This window comes from Nasonia vitripennis (genome assembly GCF_009193385.2).
Source record: "Nasonia vitripennis strain AsymCx chromosome 4 unlocalized genomic scaffold, Nvit_psr_1.1 chr4_random0003, whole genome shotgun sequence".
Taxonomy (NCBI): domain Eukaryota; kingdom Metazoa; phylum Arthropoda; class Insecta; order Hymenoptera; family Pteromalidae; genus Nasonia; species Nasonia vitripennis.
Window position 1 is genome coordinate 4,597,472 of NW_022279638.1, and position 24,671 is coordinate 4,622,142.

General features: G+C 40.8%; 1 protein-coding gene across 16 annotated transcripts in view; it reads left to right on the top strand.

The window, feature by feature from the left end:
- The window catches only part of LOC107981432 (putative thiamine transporter SLC35F3), a 671,722-nt gene that overhangs the window by 126,889 nt on the left and 520,162 nt on the right, over positions 1–24,671 (top strand). The window lies entirely within an intron of this gene.

Consider the following 24,671-nt stretch of genomic DNA (forward strand, 5'->3'; position numbering starts at 1 on the left):
GTGTGTCTGCGTGTCTACACATTTAGCATACAACTTGCAATTGATGTGGTAGAAATATGTCTCAATGTGTACGCAGTTAGTTTCATAACAAGCTTAATTCTTCTTTTTCTAATAGTTTTAATAATGAAATGGAATAAAAACATTTTGTATTAAAATATTAAAGTATGAAAACTTTCGTTTTTTTTTCAATATAAACAAATGTCATATAAAACTTTGCAACAATTGTTTATATGATAAACATTTTTTTAGAGTTATCTAATCCTCATCGCTATCTTCATTATTGACTGGATTAATTTCTTCGTATAAAAAGAGTTTTTTTTTAACGTCGAAGCAGGTTTTAGGCTTTTAGACTGATATCTTACATTACAAATGTAGCATATTGTGGCTGCAACGTGTGAACAACAACGGACTGTCCTTAGATCGTTAACACAGTCACATACGTAACGCAGAATGCTGTTTGAGCCAGTTGTGTTAGGTTAATATTGAATATACACTTGTACACTTTTCTATTAATAGGGCAAGATCCAACTTAAACTTTGATAATGTCCGGTTGCATTTTGACATATTTGACATTAAGTTTGTTAGAATCATCTAACATTTCCGCTAAATAAGATATGGCCTGTCATAACTGATATGTGCCAGAAAAAAATATTTTTAAATCATTTTCTGTCAACTCTAGAAAGTTGTTCCGACGTTAGTTTTACTATAAGAGAACTTCTTTAAGACCATCTAGAATATTTATCCTCTTGTGCTAAAGTATTTCTTGTTGCAAGAGAACTGAACATTCTATCAGTGATTTCAGTTCGTGATCCTTGATCAGAGTTTAAACGTTTTCTAAATTGATTGTTCGAAAAACATGCTCTCTGGCAATACAAACCAGCTTTGGGAAGAAGTTTAATGTCGAATTGATGATGTAGCAGTTTGTATTTTTGGCCTAGAATTCCACGAAATGCTTCAACAACGCTTCACAATCGTATTACAAAACGTAATTCATTTACCTCTTTTTAGTTCTTCTAAATATGTTACAACATCTCTAAATCCTCGGTCTACTATACAATTATCACCTGGTCTCATATGCTCCTTAACCCATTTGGATCAGTCATAATTTGTCTCATTATGTACCATCAAAAACCAAAACAAACTCATATTTCAATTGTATAATTTTTTATCAATGAAGGATGTATGATCTGTTATAAGGTCTTCCCGAAGAATACTCTTGATACCGAATTGAATATTTAGTAAATCTTTTTCAAAAGAATTAAGGGCAAAATCGCAAAAGTCAGATACCTGTTGTTCTCGTTGCAATTGAAAAATCAAAGATATCAATTTGTTGGAATTTCCTGTTTGCAATTTAAACAAAAAAATTACCAAAGCCTAAATCACATTACAACATTCTGATTGTCTCATAGAAACCAACATCTTACATAATTGAGTTATACTATCAAAAGAAAGACTTGTGAATGCCTTTAGACGTTCCTCACTGATATTAAATGTTCCTACTTTATTTAACAATGTACCTGTACTTGTCATTGCATTCATAAATCTTGATATTTCATTTGAATTCAAAAAACTTGTGTTAGAAAATACTTTAATCACATTGAGTTCCTCTTCATACATACGCTTATTCAACACATGATCACAACACAAACGATTTCCAGAAGGGAAAAAATATTTCCGATAAATATTTTTCGTTTCGCAAAGCACTGTAACCGTACTTCTAATGATGCTATTATTAAATTATTTTATATCAATTTTTTTATTTCAATTCTCAGTTTATAAATTTTGAATTTCTAATTTTTATTTTTCAAAATCGTGTCATCGAGCAGTTTCTATCTACGATAATCTAATACGCCACGGCTCTCCCCCGATGATGCTGGAGTCGCCGACGGACGTTAATCGTCGGTACAATGGCGACTCCGTACAATGCAGCCGGGTTGCCTGCGAATAGGAAACGCTTTCTCCGCGCACAGCGTTACTTGACTGCCGACGTCGACGACGATGCCGCGGTTACTCCCCGGTCTAACCCTGCCGAGTTCATGAGCGGGAGACAGGAATGGCGGGATTTGGTAGATCACAACGCAAACACTTGTGTGATATTTCGTGTATTGACTCAAATAATAGATACAAATAATTGTGCATGGCGCGTGAGAGGACTAAGTTTAAAAGACGAGTCGAGTGTTGGGTGGCACGAACCTTGGCCTCGATGTTTGTAAGTTTGCGTAGGTATGATTCGGAGAATGTCGTTGAGACTTATGGGTTTTGCTGTACGTGTTGCTCCGTGAACGTTCCTGGACAGGCACTGCTCGAAACCATGAAAACGCGATAGGCGAAGACGTAGGTCGAAGGAGCCTAAGTTGCAAAAGCTTCTCGGTGCGCCTTCCCCTGCGACCGCTCGTTACAGCACAGAGAAATAATTTAGTAACAATCAGTATGACAAAATACACGTCCATTTTCACTGCCGAAAGCGTAGCATTACTCAACACTCTTTAAATGGCTCTTTATTACCCTAATGGGAATTGCTACATTTTTAGTGACTCTCTTATAGCGCACTTTTATCTTTGAAATACCTCAAAATGTCGGTCAAAACAAATCCCTATTTATTCGAAATTAAAAAACTTACAATCGAATTCCAAAAAATATCATATAGTCAGAATTCGATTTAATTTTTCTGGATTCCAGCTCATATAGGCAGTATGGGTAATGATTTAGCCGACCGAAAAGCTAAAGAAGCATCAATACAAGCTCCGTCAATCTCTATAAAAATTTCCTTCAGACCTAAGAGAGTCTGCTAACAAATAAGTAACTAAAAACACCGAGAGATTTGTCTCAAATAAAAGCGAAACAAAAGGTAGACACTTATTCAAAAACTATCACAACTAATCTGCAAAGCTCTGGTTTTATAAAAAAAATATCCCGTGTGATTGTGTCAACAATAAATAGAATTCGTGCTAATCTCTACAGTCTTCATGCCTCGCTATCTATCAAACTATCTATCTATCTATATATTTTGCTCGCCAACTCCCATGTTTGTTGCAAATTGGTGTGCCAGTGTCTTCGAGGATAACGTGTTTTTTTATAATAAAAAAAGTTTTACTGCCGCTGGTTCAGAAATTTTAAAAGTAAACCGAAGGTAAAAAAGAATTGCAAGCTATGCTATGAAACTTTTAGTTTTTATTACGCTTACTTTTATAATAAAAAAACATTATAATTTTTATGCCAGGCAAATGATTTCAAGTTACTACAAAGTCTTCACAAAAAAATTCTTGTATTTTTCCCAAACAATCTGTGCTAATGGTAATTTGTTCACGATTAAAAACCAAGCAAAAAATAAACGCAATTACTTTGATAACATAATTGTACATGCCTCATCAAATATTTATAAAATGTCTTTATCATTTTTAATTAATCCCATGGCTATTTGTTTCAGTAACTGTTGAATACGTTTTATTTTCAAAGTTCTTTAAATCATCAAATGAGGTTGCCCCTTTAACTCTGTGTAATATTCATTTTAAGTGAAATAACTCTCGATCTTTAGAAATTAAAAAGATTAATCTCCCTAAAGTATTTGAATAGTTTTTACGTCTAATCCACTTCTTTTCCGTAAAAACAGTATGTTTTGGTATATCACAATACAAAAAATTTCTTGCATAATCATCAATTTTATTTAGTTTGTGACGTGGCAACCTGGGCTGGAGAGTGACGGGGTCCTTGGTGGATTCTACCCTAACAGGGGGAGGAAGCAGCAAGCATGCACAACACAGTAATCTAACACAGCATTTATGGTGTGAACAATAGTTTCGCTCACCGCTGAATTTATTCAAAAGAAAGAACAGTATTCGCGCTGTTGCGCTAATCTTACATTTGGACGGTGCGAATGCGTTGGCACTTTCGGCGACAGTCGACACGCTTCGATCATTCGATTGCGGATTCATCCGCTGCGGGTCGATATTTTCTGAATCCCTAAGCTAGTCGCCTTTGCGATGCAAGTTCGTGAAAGAGAGAGAGAGAGAGAGAGAGAATGTTGGCGTGAGGTTATTATTATTATTATTATTATTATTCCAGATTTATTTTGCATAGTCAAAAAAAAAAAAAAAATACATACATATCACAATTATACTATGCTTTGTCATATCACAGATTTGTCACACGACGTGACAATAACAAGTACAAATAAATTTCATTCTCGCTAATTTATAAAGTCAATACAATATACAATACAATTACAAGGTACAATAGAGGCAGCTGTAGACTGTTTACTGTATTGATGTTATTATCCGAATCGAAAATAATGACTTTAGTTTTTCCAACATTGAGGTGGAGTACATTCTCAGATGCCCATGCCGACACCGCACGCGCCACAGTTGACATGCGTTTCACACCCTCACTCAGATCGTCCCTTGTCACCTAAGTATAGGTTTGCAGGTCATCAGCGTACAGCAAATGTTCGACACTGTCTGATAATTTTCCCTCTGGGCCTTTGAAGTTAGCCAGGAAATCTCGAAAATTATTAATTTTAAGGCTAAACAGAAGAGGCCCCAGGACTAAGCCCTGTGGCACGCCAAGATTGGTAGTGAGCCAATCTGAATGGCCATTCGAATTCGTAACCATACGTTGGTTACGACCTGTAATATACGACGCATTCCACAGAAGAACAGACCTAGAGAATCCTAATCTGATTAGCTTACGAAGAAGTTTTGAGGGCGAAATTGTGTTGAACGCCTTGCTGAAATCAAACATTAGGAGGATGGTGATCAGGTTCTTGTTGCTGTTGATACCAGCCCTAATGTCTTCTGACAGACTTAGCAGTGCTGTTTGCGTGCTATGATTTATCCGAAAACCCGTTTGGCGTGGATCAAGTAGTCTTTTAGACTCTACATACTGGGATATCTGCTCAGTGACAACCTTTTCGAGAACCTTGGAAAGAAAGCTCAACAAAGCAATCGGACGAAAGTCCGAAGCAGCTGATGGAATTGCTGTTTTTTGAGAGGCACCAAATAGGCCCTTTTCCTTACTTAGCAGTGATGCCCCATCTTCTCCTTTAGCCTGCGAAGTAAAGTGTGCAACGGCCAGGACCACGTCTGAAAAAGTGACTTCACGAAAAGTGAAACCATCATCACTGGCCGTCGCTAAGATATCATGCAAGTCCGTATTGCGCTCCGTCTGAAAAATGGAGACCCCAGCGAAATGAGTGTTAAGTTCATTCGGCAAAAAACTGTGTAGCTCCTCCCTGGACTCCGGCAAAAGCCCGAGATTTCGAAGCTCTCTCTAGTTGTTATTAGTATTATTCAACGCTTCAGATATTCTATTTTGAATAAAAGTCTTTCGCGCTTCAATCGTGCGTTGTTTTGCCCGAGCAGCGAGAGATTGGAACTCCGACTACAGCCTACCATCACGGGTCCGCCTATATCGCCGCTGAACGGCTTCACGTTAGTCGTATAAATCGTTAAGTTCAGCGTTAACCCATGGTGGAGATCCCTTCTTTTTAGGTTTAAATTGCTTTAAAGGGGCAAGCCTGTCAATAACAGCCATGATGTTGTGGCTAAGAGAATATAACTTACTTTCGACAGTCTTGGCCGAGCAAGATGAGACAGAAGCTCCTCTTGCCTGACGTCTTTGAAATCTCTATAAAAGAAAGGACTCAGGACTGGGGTTTTTGACTTTGGGGCCTTTGAATTGTGACATCGATGATATTGTGTCAGCTCGGAAAGGTCGCCATCATGTTGTTCGCATCGAACACTGCTTCATTGTCGTCAGTGAGAATCACGTCAATCCATGTATGAGATACCCCAACGTGGTGAGTCGCGCCATGATCAACTAACTTGAGATTTGACTTGCAGGCAAGGTCTTTGATGAACTTCGCGTCTTGAGACGCCGGCAGCATATTCGCATTCAGATCCCCCATGATTATTCGATATTTATAATCTACCGCGTGTGATTTTAGTTTATTTATTAAGTCGGAACTTCCCATAAAGGAGATACCCGGTGGTCTGTAAATAACCGCAACAAAATAGGAGGCATTTTACCCTTTTGCACCCTACACATAAGGTATTTAGGAATACCTAGTTTGCCTTCGTCTTGCGTCGTTGGTGATGAGCACAACAAAGTCGCCTTGTAGTTATTATGTATAAAAAGTGCAACGCCTCTTCCCTGGGTATTCCTGTCCTGCCGAAGAACCGATTAGCCGTTAACCTGAGTGAATACACGTCAACGTTTGGCCCGAAACGCGACTCAGTCACGCCGAAGATATGGTAAATGAGACGAGCAGTCACCAGAAATTGGCAGAACATCTCCATATGTTTGTTTAGGGATGTTGCGTCTAAAAATACCGCCCTAAATCCCTCGCGTTCTGTCTCTTTCGCCTTCCCTCCGTCAAGCCAAACCTCACTAGGAAGTTTTCACGTTTCTTTGCACGAAGATTTCGCGTCGTTTGCGACATCACCGTCTTGTACCGTTGTCAGTCTATTTACATTAATACTGGTGCTAATATTATTTACATTAATATTAGCACTGTCATGAGATGCAGCAAACGCGTGCAGGTCTACTGCTGTCATGAACGAATGTGACATATCTCCGTCTTGTTTTTTAGCCAGGAAACGACCGCCTCTATGCCAAACATACTTAAAACCCAGACCACGTACTAAACTTTTAAGACTTTTAAATTGGAGAAATAATTCTTTACTTAAAAATTCATTTATAAAAATTCTACTTTAAATAAGGCTATTACTCGTTTCCAATTTCAAAGACTATGTTAATATGTCTTGTGTTGAATCTAGTAAATGCGTGTTTCGCTCGCATAATATCTATTAATAGCTTAAAGCTAGAGAGACAGACTCCCCATGGCGATAGTCGTTGACAATCTGCTTGCGAACCAGATCTTTCTGCTCGAAGCATACGCGTGGTCCGGATGTCGTCCCGAGCGACTGACGGCAGGATGGTACTGAGAATACCGTGGACCACATCGCCATGTTCTTGCTTAGAACCATCAAATACATTAGAAATTATTATTTCCACGGAATTCTCAGCACCATTCGCCTGGATCGCCGAAGAGCCACTCACGGTGTGAGAAGGATCGCAGCCTTCTTTGTTGCGCTTACGGCCCCTAGATCCACGCCGATTTTTTATGACTTTAAAGCCGTCAGGATTCTCTGACGAGGATGCTATATCAACCGCTGTGGAGGCGCCTGCGCCACCATTTATTTTCACATTAAAATCGACAGTTCGAACGATCGTATCTAACTCTGAGTGATACAAAAACATAAGAGAGATTGGCATCAGTATTACTATAATTATTATTATTGTAATTATTATTATTGCACTGTAACTGTATATTATCATACTCATCACCATATATATATATATACAGGGTGACCCAATTTAAACGGGCACCGCTCATAACTCGTCAGGGACAGCCACAATCGAAAAAATGGTAGAGATCAAAGTTGTAGGATATCGAAGGGGCAACACGATGGTGACCTTGGATTTGACCTTGAACGCGTTTTTCAAGGTCATTTGAAGGTCAACTTTGGATTTTTAAATAGGAACCCCATTCTTTTATTGCGGGAATGGAAAGAGCGGTAAATTTTACGTTCAGAATGGTATGTTCGGTTGCGGCACTGAAGGTCATCTCAATGTCCTGCAGCCAGAATGAAACCCCGCCTACGTAATTCCTCTAGCAACGCCAAATTAAAAAAAAGTGGTAGAGATCAAAGTTGTTGTATAGGGGGGGGGGGGGGGGGGAAGAATTGTGACCTCGAATTTGAGCCAGTCCTACAAGGTCATTTCAAGGTCAAATTATTTTTTTTCAAACAGCACCCACTTTTTCGACTCCGGATCCTGAAAGCGTGTTAAATGTTGCACTTTAAACGAAGTAGTAAATTTAAAATAGAAGAAAAGATTTTAATCATTTAGCGTACCATTTCCTGCGTTTTGTCATCGTTATAAAACTTGATGTCCAGGACCCACGACGAGGACGTAGCAGGGTGGATTTTCAGGTCCCATTTTGATCCGGCCGATGAAGGCAAGACGTGAAGATACCGGCCGATTAAGGCAAGAATCATAGCCCGGCCGATGAAGGCAAGACGTGAAGACACCGGCAGATGAAGGCAAGACCATGAAAAAATCACTTTATAAATAGAGTTTAAGCTTTACCTAATTAAGTGTTCAAAAATCCCTCCATGATGTCTAATACATTGTTGAATTCTTCGCTCAAAGCTTCCAACAGTCGACAGAAGCACATGCCTTGGTATGCCTCTGCAAGTATTAATGATTCTTTGCATCATATTTTCTCTAGTAGTAGGGGCGTCCGCATACACGCTGTTTTTCAAAAAGCCCCATAAATAAAAATCTGGGCTCGTGAGATCTGGGGATTGTGGAGGCCACTCAACATGATCTTCACCACGTCCAATACCTATCCATCTATTGCGGTATGTTTGATTTAAAAAATCTTGAACATCTAAACTTCTATGCGCAGGTGCACCATCATGTTGAAGCCACATACGCATTCTGGTTTGTATATTAACATCTTCTAACAGATTTGGTAATTCATTTGTCAGAAAATGGAGGTATCTATCTCTGTTAACATTACCGTCAAAAAAGTAAGGCCCAATTAGATAGCCATTAACAATACCACACCATACTACAAGACTCCATTGATGTTGGTGATCGACTGCACGGGTCCAATGAGGATTTTCAATGGACCAATAGTGGGAATTGTGTCGGTTTAGTTGACCTGTATTATGGAAAGTGGCTTCATCGGAAAACATGACGTACCTGAAAAAATGTGGATCGTTTTGCAATCTTTCCTGTGCCCATTGGCAAAATCGTAACCTTCTTTCAAAATCACGTTCTGTTAGCTCTTGGGTCAAAGTAATATGATATGGATGGTAACGATGGAGTCTTGTTATTCTTCTCACTGTTTCTCTCGGGATGCCAGATCGTACTTCTATTTGTCGAATTGAAATATGAGGATCTAAATAAATCATAGCAAGCACCACCAATACTCGTGGATCATTTCGCTCGATAGTCATTACTCTATGACGTTGTCGTGATCTTTGAGGTCCTCGCCTCTCTCGCTGTTCAATTCTCTGGATCGTACTTCGAGATGGATGATGATTTCTGTTTGGGAAACGCCTCCGATATAATTGTGCTGCTGCATTATAATTTCTTCGACACTCTCCCAAAATCAATAAAATATCAACAATTTCGCTTCGACTATAGTCCGGCATATTTACTTAGATTATAAATATTACAAAAATAAAAAAAATGACTCAAATCACATATTTTCAATTATTAAATTAGTATTTGAAGTCGATAAATATCTAAATAAATTTAAAAATTCTACTGCATTACTAGAACTTAGACTGTTTTCTGCAAAAAATAATAAATAAAAAATTACTTAAACAATTATTTAATTGCAAATAGTAATTATTAATTTTTTATTATAAAATAATTTATTGATTAGGAAGCTTTTATGAAATAGATAATAAATAAATATTTTGTAATTCCAAAAGTGTTAAAAGTAAATTTTAATAGATAACTTATAAAATAGTTAAAATTGTATTTTAGTAAAAGATTTATTTTAACTTATTAAATTTTATGAAGTGAAATCAAACTTATACATACATTTAAAATAAGGGTAATTAATCGGAATATTTAGCTCTTAAACAATATTTTCTAGAATAATCGCTATGACTTGAAATTATATCAAACATTTTTTAATTTTAAGTAAATTGATTCTTCAAGAAATACCTTCATTACGTATTGCAGAACTTTTTTTATACAAGACATTAATACAAAAATTTTAATAGAAAATGTATATTCGTATTATTTTTAATATTAAATGAAATGATGTAAAAAGTACAATCTTCATTTGTTAACAATAATAAATATTCTGTTACGTTAGATAAAAATTTTTTTACATTAACATAACTTTAGATGCAATATTTTATATTAATATGTATGTTATTAATTAATTATTATCGTGTTAAATACAATATTTTACAGCTTACATATTGTACAAGTTTAAATAATGAACATACATTTTTTAGTGTTGTTGGTTGTTTATTATTACTTATCTAATAGAAAAGTGCAAAAAATTTAAGTACCTACCAATTTCTGCTGCAAAAATATTTCTAATAGAATTAAAATATTTATACAGTGGAATTATCACTAAATAATTATATTAACTGTTGCCAGTAATTGTATGTATAATCTGTGTGACGACATGGTATGTATTACACACTTTATAATTCTGCTTATACATATGTATTTTCAACATGCGTGTTTACATGTATGTGTGTATAGCATATGTATACAAACATACGTATGTATGTATATCTATGTATACTTAAAACAATAATAATTTATGAATAAATTAAATGGAAAAACAACAACGTTATTTAAAAAAACATAATGCAATTTATTTCTGATTCAAATAATAAATGTGTGTAAAATAAATATAAAAACTTTTTTACTTTATACTTCGATGTTTTACTTTTTCTTTTCCTGTATCGATGGCTTTTTATTGTAAAATTCTATTCATATTTTGGCATTACGGTTTATCAATTTATGATTTTTTAAAAATAAAACATTTAATATTTTTTTTACGTTTTTATCAAACTTTGACGTTTTTCTACAATACTTCGATGTTTTACTTAATCTTTTTCTGTATCGATGATTGGCTTTTTAATAAAAATTTTCGTTAATATTTTTGGCGGAAGGCCGAGTGTGAGACTCTTTCGACAATTTTCGGAGGCTATTTTTATTTTTGCAAATCGAAAGTTCGGGCGGCAGGTACGGCGCGGGGCCGGGGCGCCTGCTTGAAAATCATTCGTGAGTTAAGCGTCGTAGGGGAAGGTTCGACGGAGTCGCGGTGGCAAGACTGAGCGCGGGACTTATTTTAAAAGGCTTATTTCGGGAGCCATTTTTATTTTTCGCACATCAGGAGTTCGGGTAGGTAGGTGGCGACCACCTAGAGGAGTCATTCGCAAGTTAACCGTCGGAAGGGATCATTCGGGGAATAGCGAGACTTATGTTTGTACGCTAGCGAGGGCTCATTTGCGTCTTGGCCGCTGGACAGAGAACATCTAAGAAGGGATTTCATCTCGGATACAAAGTAAAAGTAAAGTTTGAAAAAAAAATAATTTGACCTTGAAATGACCTTGTAGGACGTCTGCAACGCGAGCTGCGAGACGAGTCAGCGATAAGAGTCCGCAGAGCCGTACTACGATGCATAGCATGCGCTTGTATCGTAGACGTTAGCTCAGTGGTTAGAGCTTCCGCTTGTTAATCTCGGGGTCCGCGGTTCAAGCCCGCGTCTATACTCTTTTTCGCTTTCCGACTTGTCTCCTCTCCGTCCGTTACACTTGGCATCCCTTTGTGCGGTAGATCGCCGGTTCAGAACCCGGCTAAATAGATCTACTGAGTGTTCGAACTCACAGACACCTACCTTACCCTCATAACTCCTCCGATCAGGCTCTCAGTCAGTGTCTCAGCTGTCTCAGCGCCCGCCTCTGATCCATTCGTTGATCAAGCGTTAACAGGCTTCTGATCTGTGTGGCTAAGTGCAGTGTCTGCAGCCCAGTGTCTATACACATTAGAGGCGTAAGAAGCAGCACCGCCGATCGGTAAGGTAGTTCACGAGCCGAGGACGACTCGTCTCAGGGGGATGGTGTCACAGACGCACACGTCTGCAACGCGAGCTGCGAGACGAGTCAGCGATAAGAGTCCGCAGAGCCGTACTACGATGCATAGCATGCGCTTGGATCGTAGACATTAGCTCAGTGGTTAGAGCTCCCGCTTGTTAATCTCGGGGTCCGCGGTTCAATCCCGCGTCTATACTCTTTTTCGCTTTCCGACTCGTCTCCTCTCTGTCCGTTACATTTGTTAATGGTACTTTTTGCATTTGTCGGTTATATCTAAAAACTGAAAAAAATTTTTTAAATTTTGGATAAACTTTGTAACCTTTTTTTAATTCAGAAGTAAATTGTATACTAAATATTTTCTGACAATATTTAACTTCTAAAGGTTCAAAAGTAATTTTATATTTATTTGAGATATCCAGACACGCGGATAACCTTGCATACGCTATGCATGGAAATCTGAAGTCCCGAATGTCCCATATAACCTGTTCACAGTCCTCGTTTAATTAGTTTATTACCGAAATCATCTTGTTGCGACGGGGTGACCGTCAAAGTAAATGTATCTCTCTCTCTCTCTCTCTCTCTCTCTCTCTCTCTCTCAGGTTACTCTCTGTCGGGGCTGTACTACTCTAGGAGAGAGAGAGAGAGAGAGAGAGAGAGAGAGAGAGAGAGAGAGAGAGAGAGAGAGAGAGAGAGAGAAAGAGAGAGAGAGAGAGAGAAAGAGAGAGAGAGAGAGAAAGAGAGAGAGAGAGAGAGAAAGAGAGAGAGAGAGAGAGAGAAAGAGAGAGAGAGAGAGAGAGAGAACGAGATAGCAGTCGGATGCTCGTTGCCAGTCCCGTCAGAAGAGAGAAAGAAGGAGATAGCAGTCGAATGCTTGCTACTACCCGTCGGAGAGAAAGAGAGTGAGATAGAGAGTAACAGACTAAGCCGCGCTGTACTGCGTAGCCCGTAGCCAACATCACTGATACACGCCCGCCAGCTTACACGTACACACTACATCGAGGAGCTCAACGTAACACAGCACCAGCGTGAACGAGGAAGAGAGCGAACCGCTGGGAGGGGAAAAACCACGTCGTGCGGGCCCGCTCGCAGCTCCGGAATAAGTTAGCATATGTATGAGAGTCTATGTATTTGTAATATTTCAATCGGGATAAACAATGTAATTCGGGAAGAGAAAACTATTTTATGGAATGTTGGAGTGAAATTAATGAGAAAAAAGGTATCTCTAAGTAAGATGTCCTGCCGAACGATGTGCAAATAATGATAAATCAACGGAGAAATGTAACGCGCATGCGTACCGGTGTGAGTGAGAGAACCTCGTGTCGAAGTTCGCAAGAGAACGCATGCATTAGATTTCGAATCGCTGCATGGTCCAGACCCCCCGGTTGTGTCGCATTAAAAGTAGTTTTTTTTTGCTCTTTGCCACGCCGAAATTTCAGAGTACGAGACAACAACAGTACGTGAGGAAGGAAGTTGCAGATCAAGTGTTAACCAGTAGAAAGAGAAATATTTAGAGTCGTGTCGTTTGTGCCGTCGTGAATTAGCTAGCTCGCGTGTTAGTCGTGAGTAATCGTGTCGGCCATATTCGTGACGGTGAAACTTTTATTGAATGCGGATTACCGTCGGTCCGTTTATGAAAGTGAGAATAAACATTTCCAAGAATTATTGTAAGAAAAAGTGCAATCTGAATTTAATTCCCTTGACCCAAGACCTATCACGTACGAATCTCCTCCGAGGGAGAGAGTCTCCTTTAGCCGGACACACGCGAATGTAAATCGAGAAGAGAATAAGTCGACCTGGTGCCCATTAGTAAATTCGGTCGGAACGTGTTTAACAACTAGATAAACTGCGATAGATCCCGTGTTTTTCGCAGAAAATCTACGAACGTTACAGTGGCGCCCAACGTGGGGTACGGTCGTGAAAAGTCGGGAAAATTAAGTGAGGAGAAGTCGAAGTGTGTAGTGCGCGACCTTTTTGCAACCAGAGAGACGCCTAGCCGCCATCTTGGGGACTCGGTGTCGACCACGCATAAAATTTCAACTTCGTGCTCCTCACAGCTAACGAAGTGAATAAAATAATTGTTTTTGGTGTGCCGTAAAATTCGTGTTATAGTGCCGGAAAAATTAAAACTCACAGTATTGCCGAAATTCGCTGACCACGTGGACTGGACCAGTGGACCACGTCAGACTAAATAGCCGAAAAATTTGGGTTCACAAAAGTGAAATCACGGTATACCCTAATGTTCTTTTTTTCGACTTTAGCGTGACAATACACGAGTTTATGACTCCTCTTACAGTCAGTCGAATGCATAGAATTTTCCTAACACGTAGCCGTAAAAATTTTGGCCAAAAACCGCCAACCACGTATAGTTAGCCTCAATAGTCGAAAAACTGGGGTTCTCAAAAGTGAAATCATGGTTTACCCTAGTTCTCCTTTTTAGACTCTAGAGCGGTGATACACGGGTTTATTAATTTTCTTACAGTCAATAGAGAGTGCAGAATTTTCCTGGACATAATACGAAGCCAAATAAATTTTTTTTTTTTGCAAAATTCGAAACCGTAGTAGTTGAGAAAAAAATTAACATTTTGCAGATTTGTTCAAAAAATTTCTTCGTCCCGTTTTAGACTTTATAAAATGTTCGAAACGAGAAAAGTAAATTTTCTTTTTTTATCGTCGTGATAATTTGCAGCCGTGTAATAAGCCGTCGGCCACGATCACGTGGCGAATTGAGGTTCACAGAAATGAACATATCGTTTGCCCTGATTCGCGCATTACAGCCGTAATTTCATGAACGACAATGGAAATTTAGTTGTTACGTAACTTAAAAAAAAAAAATACCCAGCAGTAGTTGAGAGTGTTGAGAGTTTAAAAATATTTTTTTTTCTCGCTGGTTTATGTATTGAGAAAGTTAAAGTCGATAGAAATAGTAAAAAAATTTTTTTCGTTTTGCTCACAGTCGCTTGATAATTCGCATAGTACAATCATTTTAGCCGAACAATTTTTTTTTTTGAAGAATTTAATGTCGGGAAAAATTTTGTGATAGCAATCCTAGTGGAAATAATTTTGGGTGTGCCAAAGTGTGCCATATACTGTGCCAAAGTGTGCAAATTCGGAAATTTGCTGCACTTTGGCACACTTTGGCATACTTTCGCACACTTTGGCACACTTTGGCATACTTTCGCACACTTTGGCACACTTTGGCATACTTTCGCACACTTTGGCACACTTTGGCATACTTTCGCACACTTTGGCACACTTTGACACACATGGGTTTTTAGGAAACAAACATCTCTTTTTTGACAAAGTATGGCACAGTATAGCACAGTTTGGAACGGTATGGCACACTTTATTACACTTTGGCACCCCCGATAACATGATGTCGGGCGAATGACGGCACTGAGACTGCACGGAATGGGCCACGCGTGACGTCCAGGTACCCCTGCTCCGGGGCACGGAAATGACGGCATTGTGCTCAGCACAATGCTGGCACGCGGTGCCAGCTTCGTGCCGGCAATTAAATTAAGAAAAAAGAAAAAAATTATACCCGAGCGGGTATCGAACCCTGAACCTTTCGGTTAGCAGGCTGGCACTTTACGACTCGACCACGAACACTTGTTATAAGTCATGGACAATTGTGTCCTTATATACTGCGAGTAGCTGTTGATATTAATAAAGTTGCAAGCAATCGTAATAAACAATAACCAGAATTATTATCAACGCGATAACAACATCGATATTCGCCGCTTATTTCGTGTATAGGCGCGAAACCTACAGGCTGCTATAAATTCGGTAGTTATAAAAGAGTAGTCATAATAATATGATTAGTGAAAATTGACAACGAACAAAGTCCGGTGAATAAATAATAGCCCAAATTAACAAAATCAACCGCCTGAACAATAGAATACATTGAAAAGCCTTATTTCATGAATTGTGCGACCGAAAATTTTCTAAATTTCGCAGCCAACAAAGCCGGCATTCTGCGGGAATTTGGAATTTCGAGCTGACATTCTGCCAGTACTCTGACAGCGCCAAATGTTAATAAATTTTGAGCACGGGTCGAAGGCACAATGCCGTCATGTAGCTCCTCAAAATATCGTCATAATGCTGCCATGAGTGCCAACACGGCGTGACCGCAAAATGCCGATGACCACATTTTGCCTTCGTTCGTGCCGGTGTCATACAGCCGGCACTCATGGCCGTCATTCTGACAAAGTTTCGTGCCGTCGCAATGTGAGCACGCGATGTTATCGAGGGGAAATGGATTGTGTGCCAAAGTGTGTCAAAGTGTGCCAAAGTGTGCCAAAATGTGTCATAGTGTGCCATAATGTTCTAAAGTGTTCAAATTCGGAAATTTATTACACTTTGGCATACCTTGGCATACTTTGGCACATTCTGGCACACTTTGGCACATTTTCATACACATGGGTTTTTCGGAAATTGAGGACTTAGAACATTTTTGCACGAAATCTGGAAAACTTGTATTCCCGACGGATTCCTCTGTTGAGGCATGTTTTTCCAACATTTACGGCGGACAGCAGCTTTCGCGCAGCCTGCAGGTTTCGCGCCTATACACGAAATAAGCGGCGAATATCGATGTTGTTATCGCGTTGATAATAATTCTGGTTATCGTTTATTACGATTACTTGCAACTTTATTAATATCAACAGCTACTCGCAGTATATAAGGGCACAATTGTCCATGACTTATAACAAGTGTTCGTGGTCGAGTGGTAAAGTGCCAGCCTGCTAACCGAAAGGTTCAGGGTTCGATCCCCGCTCGGGTATAATTTTTTTCTTTTTTCTTAATTTAAGTGCCGGCACGATGCTGGCACCACGTGCCAGTATTGTGCTGCACAATGCCGTCATTTCCGTGTCCCGGAGCAGGGGTACCTGGACGTCACGCGTGGCCCATTCCGAGCAGTCTCGGTGCCGTCATTCGGCTGACATCATGTTATCGGGGCCACTATGGAAGTTTGACTTGATTGGAAAATTTCAAACTAAGATTCAATTATAGCCATCCAGCCGACTATCCTTATAATCTCGAATGAGTTAATACAAAAAATTTTTGTCGTAGCTTGATTGTGAGTCAAATCAAGCAATAGCAATAAAAGAAAATTAATTTACACTCCTTACTACCTAATTGCACCTGATGCCATATATATCGATTATGCATGGATAATTATAAGTATTAATTGAAATAATATTTTGATATCTATGATAATAATATATATAATTTCTTTATAATTTATATATATATATATATATATATATATATATATATATATATATTGATGTCTTTTTCCCAAATAATTGTGTTGTGAGAACTAACACTGAATTTCGATCTCTCGCTGGTTTCGCAGAATCCTTTTACCTTGATAAAAATTATTTTTGTGGACCCAGAAGGATCAACTATTTAAGCCGGTTAACAGTAGAACGACTAAAGAGTTGATCACTGTTACACCTAAAGATTCACGGTCGAATAAGTCGTAGTATTGTCAATTAATTAAGTGACTAATTATCCCTAGATTCTCTGCTGACGAAGCCCTAATAAAATTTTTTTTTGCCAAGAATCGAGACGTCCCGCAATTAAAAGTTGCACTAATAAAAAATTCGGAAGTCTAGTCGGATTTTTCTCAGCGAGAGAGAGGCAGACCCTGGGCGGGCCCTACGACCTATATAGTGGTTTAGTCGGATAATTTTTCTTTTTCCTCCCGGAAACCCGAACCCAACCACCACAGTATGTAGATTAAGCCGTGAAAAATACTGCCTAGGGAAAACCTATTGCTTAACTGGGTACACAAGAAAGGTAAATCCAAGACGAGTAGTAAATGAAATAAGGAAGAAGTGACGGTCGGTTCAGCCTCGCACTCAGAAATTGAAGCCGGTAAGGAAACCGAGAATGAAGCCGGAGATGAAAGCCTGGAAGAAATCGTCAACTCTTCAGTGAGACAGATACAAGCCTTATCGAGCCTCACCTCCGAAGGCGATGGAATGCCTGGCCTCAGCGGTCAATTAACAGTATCCAACCAGCTACAACAGCTTATCTCTGCACGAGTACTCGGCGCCCTTCATGGTTCATCGGGATACACTACCAGTCGAAAGTCAATCGACCCAACACCTGTACTATTCGTCAATAAAACCACCAGAGTCCAGCCAGAAATCGTACCATTGACTCACCTCACCCCCAACCCAACTCTCGACTCTACTACGAGGACTCAGAGTTTCATGGGAATTTGGCCTTACGCAGAAACATTTAGAAACACCATACAGCCCAATTCGGAAGCAATCAAGAAAAGTCGTACATTGCGGAGGTCGATATCAGACGATGGAAAAGCAACGAATCAATCCCATAAATGGGAATTAAGAACGTCGAAGTCGAAACCTAGACATCACGTCCAACCAACCAACCTAAAAAAAGCGCTCAACGAAACTGACGACGTATAAGCCGAGAAGCCAGCCGAGTCGAGTGAAATTAATCAGCCGAGAAGAAGAAAAATCACGTTGCAAACCCCTGGGTTGCCCTGGTTTGCCGGAGGAGCTTCCAAGAAACCAGCATCACAGTCGAAGGCCAGTAAATTATCTGATAGTAGCAGTGATAGCGACGAAGATAGTGACAGCGACGTGTCAGAGGAAGAAAAGCCGAAGAGTAGAGCCCAAGGCACGACCCCTGCAAGAGCCATTGACACCAATGCATACCTACAACTCGAGAGAAAACGAAGAGAGGAAAGCCTGGAAAGAAACAGACTAAGAAAGACAGCTCGAGTAGTAGCGCTAGCAGCAGTGATAGCCTTAGCAGCCAGGAAAGCGACTCTGATAGCTCCTCAAGTTCTGACCGCCAAGAAACTAAGAAAATAAAAAGCCGCAAAAAGCAATCATCCCGGCGACTTGAACAGGAGGATAAACTAGCCAAACAACTGTACCAACTCCAAATTGTGCAAGGACGGAACATCAAATTCGCCGGTGAGACTAGAGATGACCCGGAGTAATATTTATCCCAGGTAAAAGAGTGCAAGGAGAGCTTACATCTTAAAAGCAAAGAGATCCTAGCCATAATCCTGTATACTCTATCAGAAAAAAGCCAGCATGTGGTTCAGAACAGAAAAAAAAAGAATTTAAAGACTGGAAGACTTTCAAGAAAGCATTCGAAGAGCAGTTCATCAGTGAAGTGAGCGACAATGACGTGATAGAAGAACTACGTAGACGGACACAAGGAAAAGGGGAAAAGATAGCCACATACATTATGAATTTTAAGTACATCGCAGCTCATCTAACGAGACCAATGAGATTGAAAGAACAGCTAACATTATAGACGGAGAGATTACGACCGGAATACCGTAAAGCGATTAGAAGGAAGAAGATAGAATCCTATGAAGATGTTAAGAAGTACTGTCGGACGTTAGAGGAGGAAATGGAAAAGGACGCGATGTATACCCCACCACCAAGTGTTGAGAAAAGCCGATTCCCAGCCGCAGCATGGACACCAGCTTCAAAAGCGAAAGTAGCAGCCACCAAGGAAGTCGAGGAAGCAGCTGGATTTACCGACGCAAATCCTAACCGGCAAATCAACAATAACAATAAAAATAGAAAACAGAAGCAACAGCAGAATCAGCCAATCGTAACCTCAGCCACGATCACAGATCAACCGGTGAACAACAACTCGACTAGCGACTACAAGCAAACTAAAAGTGGCCTACAAGTATGGAAGCCAGATAGATAATACGCAACCGCAAATACAGACACAACAACCGCAAAGCAAAACTGGCACCATTGATGCTACCCAGAGTCAACCACCAAACCAGTACAATAAAAAAGGTTCTACACAATTTGTGGGAGCGTGCTATCACTGTCAGCAGGTTGGCCATAGAGCATCAGTCTGTCCAACTGTGGAGTGTTATGCATGCCGCCAACAAGGCCATAAATCACCAGTTTGCCCAAACCGCAGCCAAAGCCAAGTCCAGTGTCAAGTCTGTGGCCAATTCGGCGTAACTTTCCAGAACTGTGGAAACTGTGCCCCAATCCGAACCATGTGGGGAAATGGCAACGTGGGGGAATCCCTGGGGCCGATTCAACCCGCAACATCGCATTAACGGCCTCAGACGGAGTCGTGAAAACTTCTAGCACTGTAACTCTGTTATCAGTGGTAGTTGAAGTTTTGGGAGAGGGAGATAGTGGTCAAGGACCACTAAAGATGAGAGAAGAGAAAGAGAAGCTGCTGCCAAACGCTAACGTAACCCGTTGGCCAAATAACAGCACAGAGATGAGAGAAGAGAAAGAGAAGTTGCTGCCAAACGCTAACGTAACCCGTTGGCAGATAACAGCACAGAGATGAGAGAAGAGAAAGAGAAGTCGCGGCCAAAGGCTAACGTAACCCGTTGGTCAAATAACCGAGATAGAGTAGTGGAGGAGAACAGAGTAGCAGCCAGTGAAGCAGTTCAAAACTCATCGAGCAACGAAGAGGACAACATATCTTGCCCGTGGAGAAACGAACTCCAGAACAATGTGCATTACAGCCAATTCGAAACTCAAAACGAGTGGAAAAAATCTACGCCGCTAACACTGGACTTAAGTAGTGAATCAGATGATTCGTTGTTGGATGAGAGAGTGAAGTACAACAGGAGGCAATCCTCCGTAGACAAGAACGCATCGAAGATTAGAGGCCTGACCCTAAAACAGGGCATCCTTGATTCCCGAGAATGCATCGATAAAGTCAAGCAGAGAGTTGCCAGTAGAGTAGAGAACGAGAAGACAGCAGTTGGAGAGGAGTGTGAAATTGAGCCGTTAAAAGTAGAGAAGTCAGAGAAGAGAGTTTCTTTCGAGTTGGAATCGAAGCAGTCGGATCTATCAGACGACTCAGACCTTTTGGAGGTCTCTGGAACCTGCAAAGATACGCCAATCCAAGCCAAGAGAGAGAAGATTGTCGAGTTGATAGAAGAAGAAGAAGATTTTGGAAAGTTGAGTAAGATTGAAGTGGCCCTCGAACAGCTATAGTCGGTAGACATAGCAGCCGAAGACCAATCACACCCAGAAACTAAAGAAGTTAATGAAAAGAAAAAGCCGATACCGCCCGATCCTGACTCAGACTACTTAAGCCCGCCAGCCCAAATCTCCGACGGAGTAGAGCATCAAGCTCCTGCGGCCGCTGTAATAGCTGACAATCGGAACTACATGCAAGTAGTCTTGAGCGGAACAACCTATCGGGCACTTTTCGATCCTGGCGCTGTAATCACCTTAGTAGGTCCGAGAGTAGCCGAGAAGTTCGAAGGCCGACTGACAGCCGCTAAAGCTTCTATTCAGGCGATTACTGGCGAATTATTACCGGTAATGGGATATTTACAGATCAATATTGAATTGGAAGGTATTGATGCGACCATTACAGCCCGTGCAGTTAAAGAGATTGGACACGACGTGGTGTTCGGTAGAGATTTTTGTGAAATCTTTAAAATAGACACGGATCACAGGGGTTGGTGGAGAGCAAATTGTGGAATATGGCGAAGATTTAATAGTCAAGACCCGTCTGAAAATGATAAGGTCTTTGCTGAATGCGCCGGAATATCAGAACTGGATGAAGATGAAAGGAAACAGATAGAGGAGATAGTCGACAGAACCCTGCCTGAATACTCGTCGGATGTATTAGGTTTTACAGATCTCACCGAACATCACATCCGCCTAACTTGTGACACGCCAGTGAGACAGAAGTTCCACCGGAGATCATCCAAGAAGATAGAATCGATTCAGAAAAGAGCCAAAGAGTTAGAGAGACTAGGTATTATAGAGAGATCGGCAAGTGATTTTGTTAGCCAAGTAGTGATTGTGCCGAAGCAAGACACGGATGAAGATTGTGTGTGGACAGACGTAAACAAATTTACTAAGAAAGATGGGTACCTATTATCTCAAATGGACGTAATTCTTGACAGACTAAGATGTGCCAGATATCTGAGTAAAATAGACCTACGTCAAGCCTATTTTCAAGTCAAAATGGAGGAAAGTAGTAAGAAATATACCGCCTTCGCTGTGCCAGGATATGGACTGTGGCAATTCACCAGAATGCCGTTTGGCCTTATCAACGCTCCCATGATTCTACAACGTCTAGTAGACACTCTATTCGTCCCCGAAGACACTCCACAAATCTTCGGCTATCTAGACGATATATTGATTGCCACTGACACCTTCGAAGAGGATAAAACGAAGGTCAAGTATGTACTACAAAAACTGATTTCAGCCGGACTAACTATCAATCCCAAGAAGTGCCAATTTTGCGCGAGTCAGATCAAATACTTAGGTTTCATTTTGGATAAAGACGGGCTTAGAACTGATCCAGACAAAGTTGCGCCGGTATTGAATTGTCCAGCTCCACGTAATGTCAGAGAATTAAGGAGAGTATTGGAAATGATCGGGTAGTACGCTAGATTCATTGAAAACAGTTCGGAAACTAAAATCCCACTACTTAAACTCCTACGCAAAGACCAACAATGGACTTGGGGAGACGAAAAGCAAGAGGCGTTCGAAAAACTCAAGAAAGCCTTAACAGTAGCGCCAGTTCTTGCCAGACCGGATTTAAACAAGCCATTTTGTATCCAATGTGATGCCAGTAACTTCGCAATAGGAGCCGTTTTGACTCAAGAATTCGATGACGGCGAACATCCGATTGTTTATGTCAGCCGAGTTTTAACAGCCGCCGAAAAGAACTACACTACTACGGAAAAGGAGAGCCTAGCCTTGGTGTGGGCCATAAAGAAGTTAAGGCCACACGTCGAAGGATACCATTTCACAGTGATCACAGGTGCCCTATGTTGGCTCCGTTCATTAAAAGAGCCCAGCAGAAAACTGGCCAGATGGGCACTTGATGTTCAACAATGGGACTTCGACATCATTCGTCGCAAAGGAGCGAACCATCAAGTGCCAGATGCCTTGTCGAGAATGCTTGAACCAGAAGTGGCAGCCGTGGTGTAAATCACTGACCCTTGGTACCTTCGACGATTAAAAGCAGTAGAAGAATTCCCTAATAAATTTCCTCAGTGGAGAGTAGAAGACGGCCGGCTATATCGATTTAAAAGAGACCCACTGTTAGACCCTATCACTCACAGCGACGAAGCCTGGAACTAGTAATACCAGCAGAACAGCGAGAGAAAGTAATGACTGTTGCTCACGGGGAAGTTACCGCCGGACACCTGGGAGTCGAAAATACATACGACAGAATAAGCAGGGAATATTTTTGGCCGGGAATGTATCATGATGTCCATTCCTTCGTCATCGCCTGCCCAACTTGTCAGCAATATAAAGTGTCGCAACAAGGCCCACAAGGCCTCTTAGGCAAGAGAATCGTAGAGAAGCCTTGGACTGTGGTAGCCGTCGATATGATGAAATTCCCTAGAAGTAAAAGTCAGAATAAGTATTTACTAGTTTTCTAAGACCTTTTCACTCGCTGGGTGGAAGTCAAACCATTGCGTAAAGCAGACGGAAAATCAGTCGCTAGAGTTTTCGAAGAGTTAGTGTTATTTCGCTGGGAGACGCCAGAGTATTTATTGACCGACAATGGGACGGAGTTCAGAAGTCAGACGGAGAACAGAAATCCCCTACCATGTATATCTTGGAAGCCGAGGAGGGTAATAGTCGGAAAATCGCGAAAGTACACGTGTCAGACTTGAAACGATATTTGCCGCCGAGAAATCCTAAAACTAACAGCCCTAACCCCGATCCTACGAGCCGGTAGTGCATTACAGCATGCTGAAGAACATACCTGTCATAAAGACAATTTATGTGGTTTGTATTGGTGGTGGAGTAGAAACTGTGTTGTCCTATTATAACTTGTTGATTTTGTACTTACTTCTAAATTTGTCGTAGCTTCTGAAGATGCTCCCACCAACTCGTGCTCGACGTGCTGATTCCAGGCAGAGACACGTAGCTGACGAAGACTTCGTTCCGCCGGACTTCACCGTCGTACCAGCCGACTTCGTGCCACCGCAATGGTCGTCGAAACACGAGCGTGATCGCCGTAGTGAAAGCCCAGAGTTAGACGAGGAGACCCTGAGTCGGGAGCTTTTGGCTCAAGCCGCAGATCGCCGCCGGAAGAGAGAAGAGGAGGAGAGGGAGAGACTACTACTGGCCGACTCGGACGACGAAGCTGGAGGCGAATTGTCGGAGCAAGCCCTTTCTTCGAGAGAGAAACTAACGGAGGAGCCCGACTTGTCGGAAGTGGCCTCTTTTTCATTGGTGCTGACGGATCCACCGAGCGTTCCCGTCAATCTGAACGCGAGTGCCTCGTCGAGCTTGGGTGCGAAACCCAAGATATTGCAGCCTAAGCAGAGCGTGACGCCATCAACGAGAATCTCAGCCTGGGACCGTCTGGAGAGTATTGAAGAACGAGAGAGCCGTGAGGCCGTGGATGAGTGTCGCGTGTTAGTCGTGAGTAATCGTGTCGGCCATATTCGTGACGGTGAAACTTTTGAAGCCGGATTACCGTCGGTCCGTTTATGAAAGTGAGAATAAACATTTCCAAGAATTATTGTAAGAAAAAGTGCAATCTGAATTTAATTTCCTTGACCCAAGACCTATCACGTCCGATCTCCTCCAAGGGAGAGAGTCTCCTTTAGCCGGACACACGCGAATGTAAATTGAGAAGAGTCAAGCCGACCTGGCGCCCATTAGTAAATTCGGTCGGAACGTGTTTAACAACTAGATAAACTGCGATAGATCCCGTGTTTTTCGTAGAAAATCTACGAACGTTACATTGCATGATTTATTTAATTTTAACTCAGTTTTCGCTGAACTTTTTTCGTTTCCAATTTCGAAATTTACTGTTGGTGGCAAAATTATTTCTAATTTGCTTTCTTGAGATTCTTGAGATATACGGGACTTCATGGGTGTCTGGCGATTATGTCTATAAATTGATAGAAACTTCTAAATTTTTGAAGAAACTTTAAAACCTTTCTTTAAAATAGGGGGTAACCGAAAATAAGAAGGCTTCTGATAAGACTCATTTTCAATGCTATTAGAAGTATTTTTGTGATGATCCAAGAGGTATAGACATGCGGAT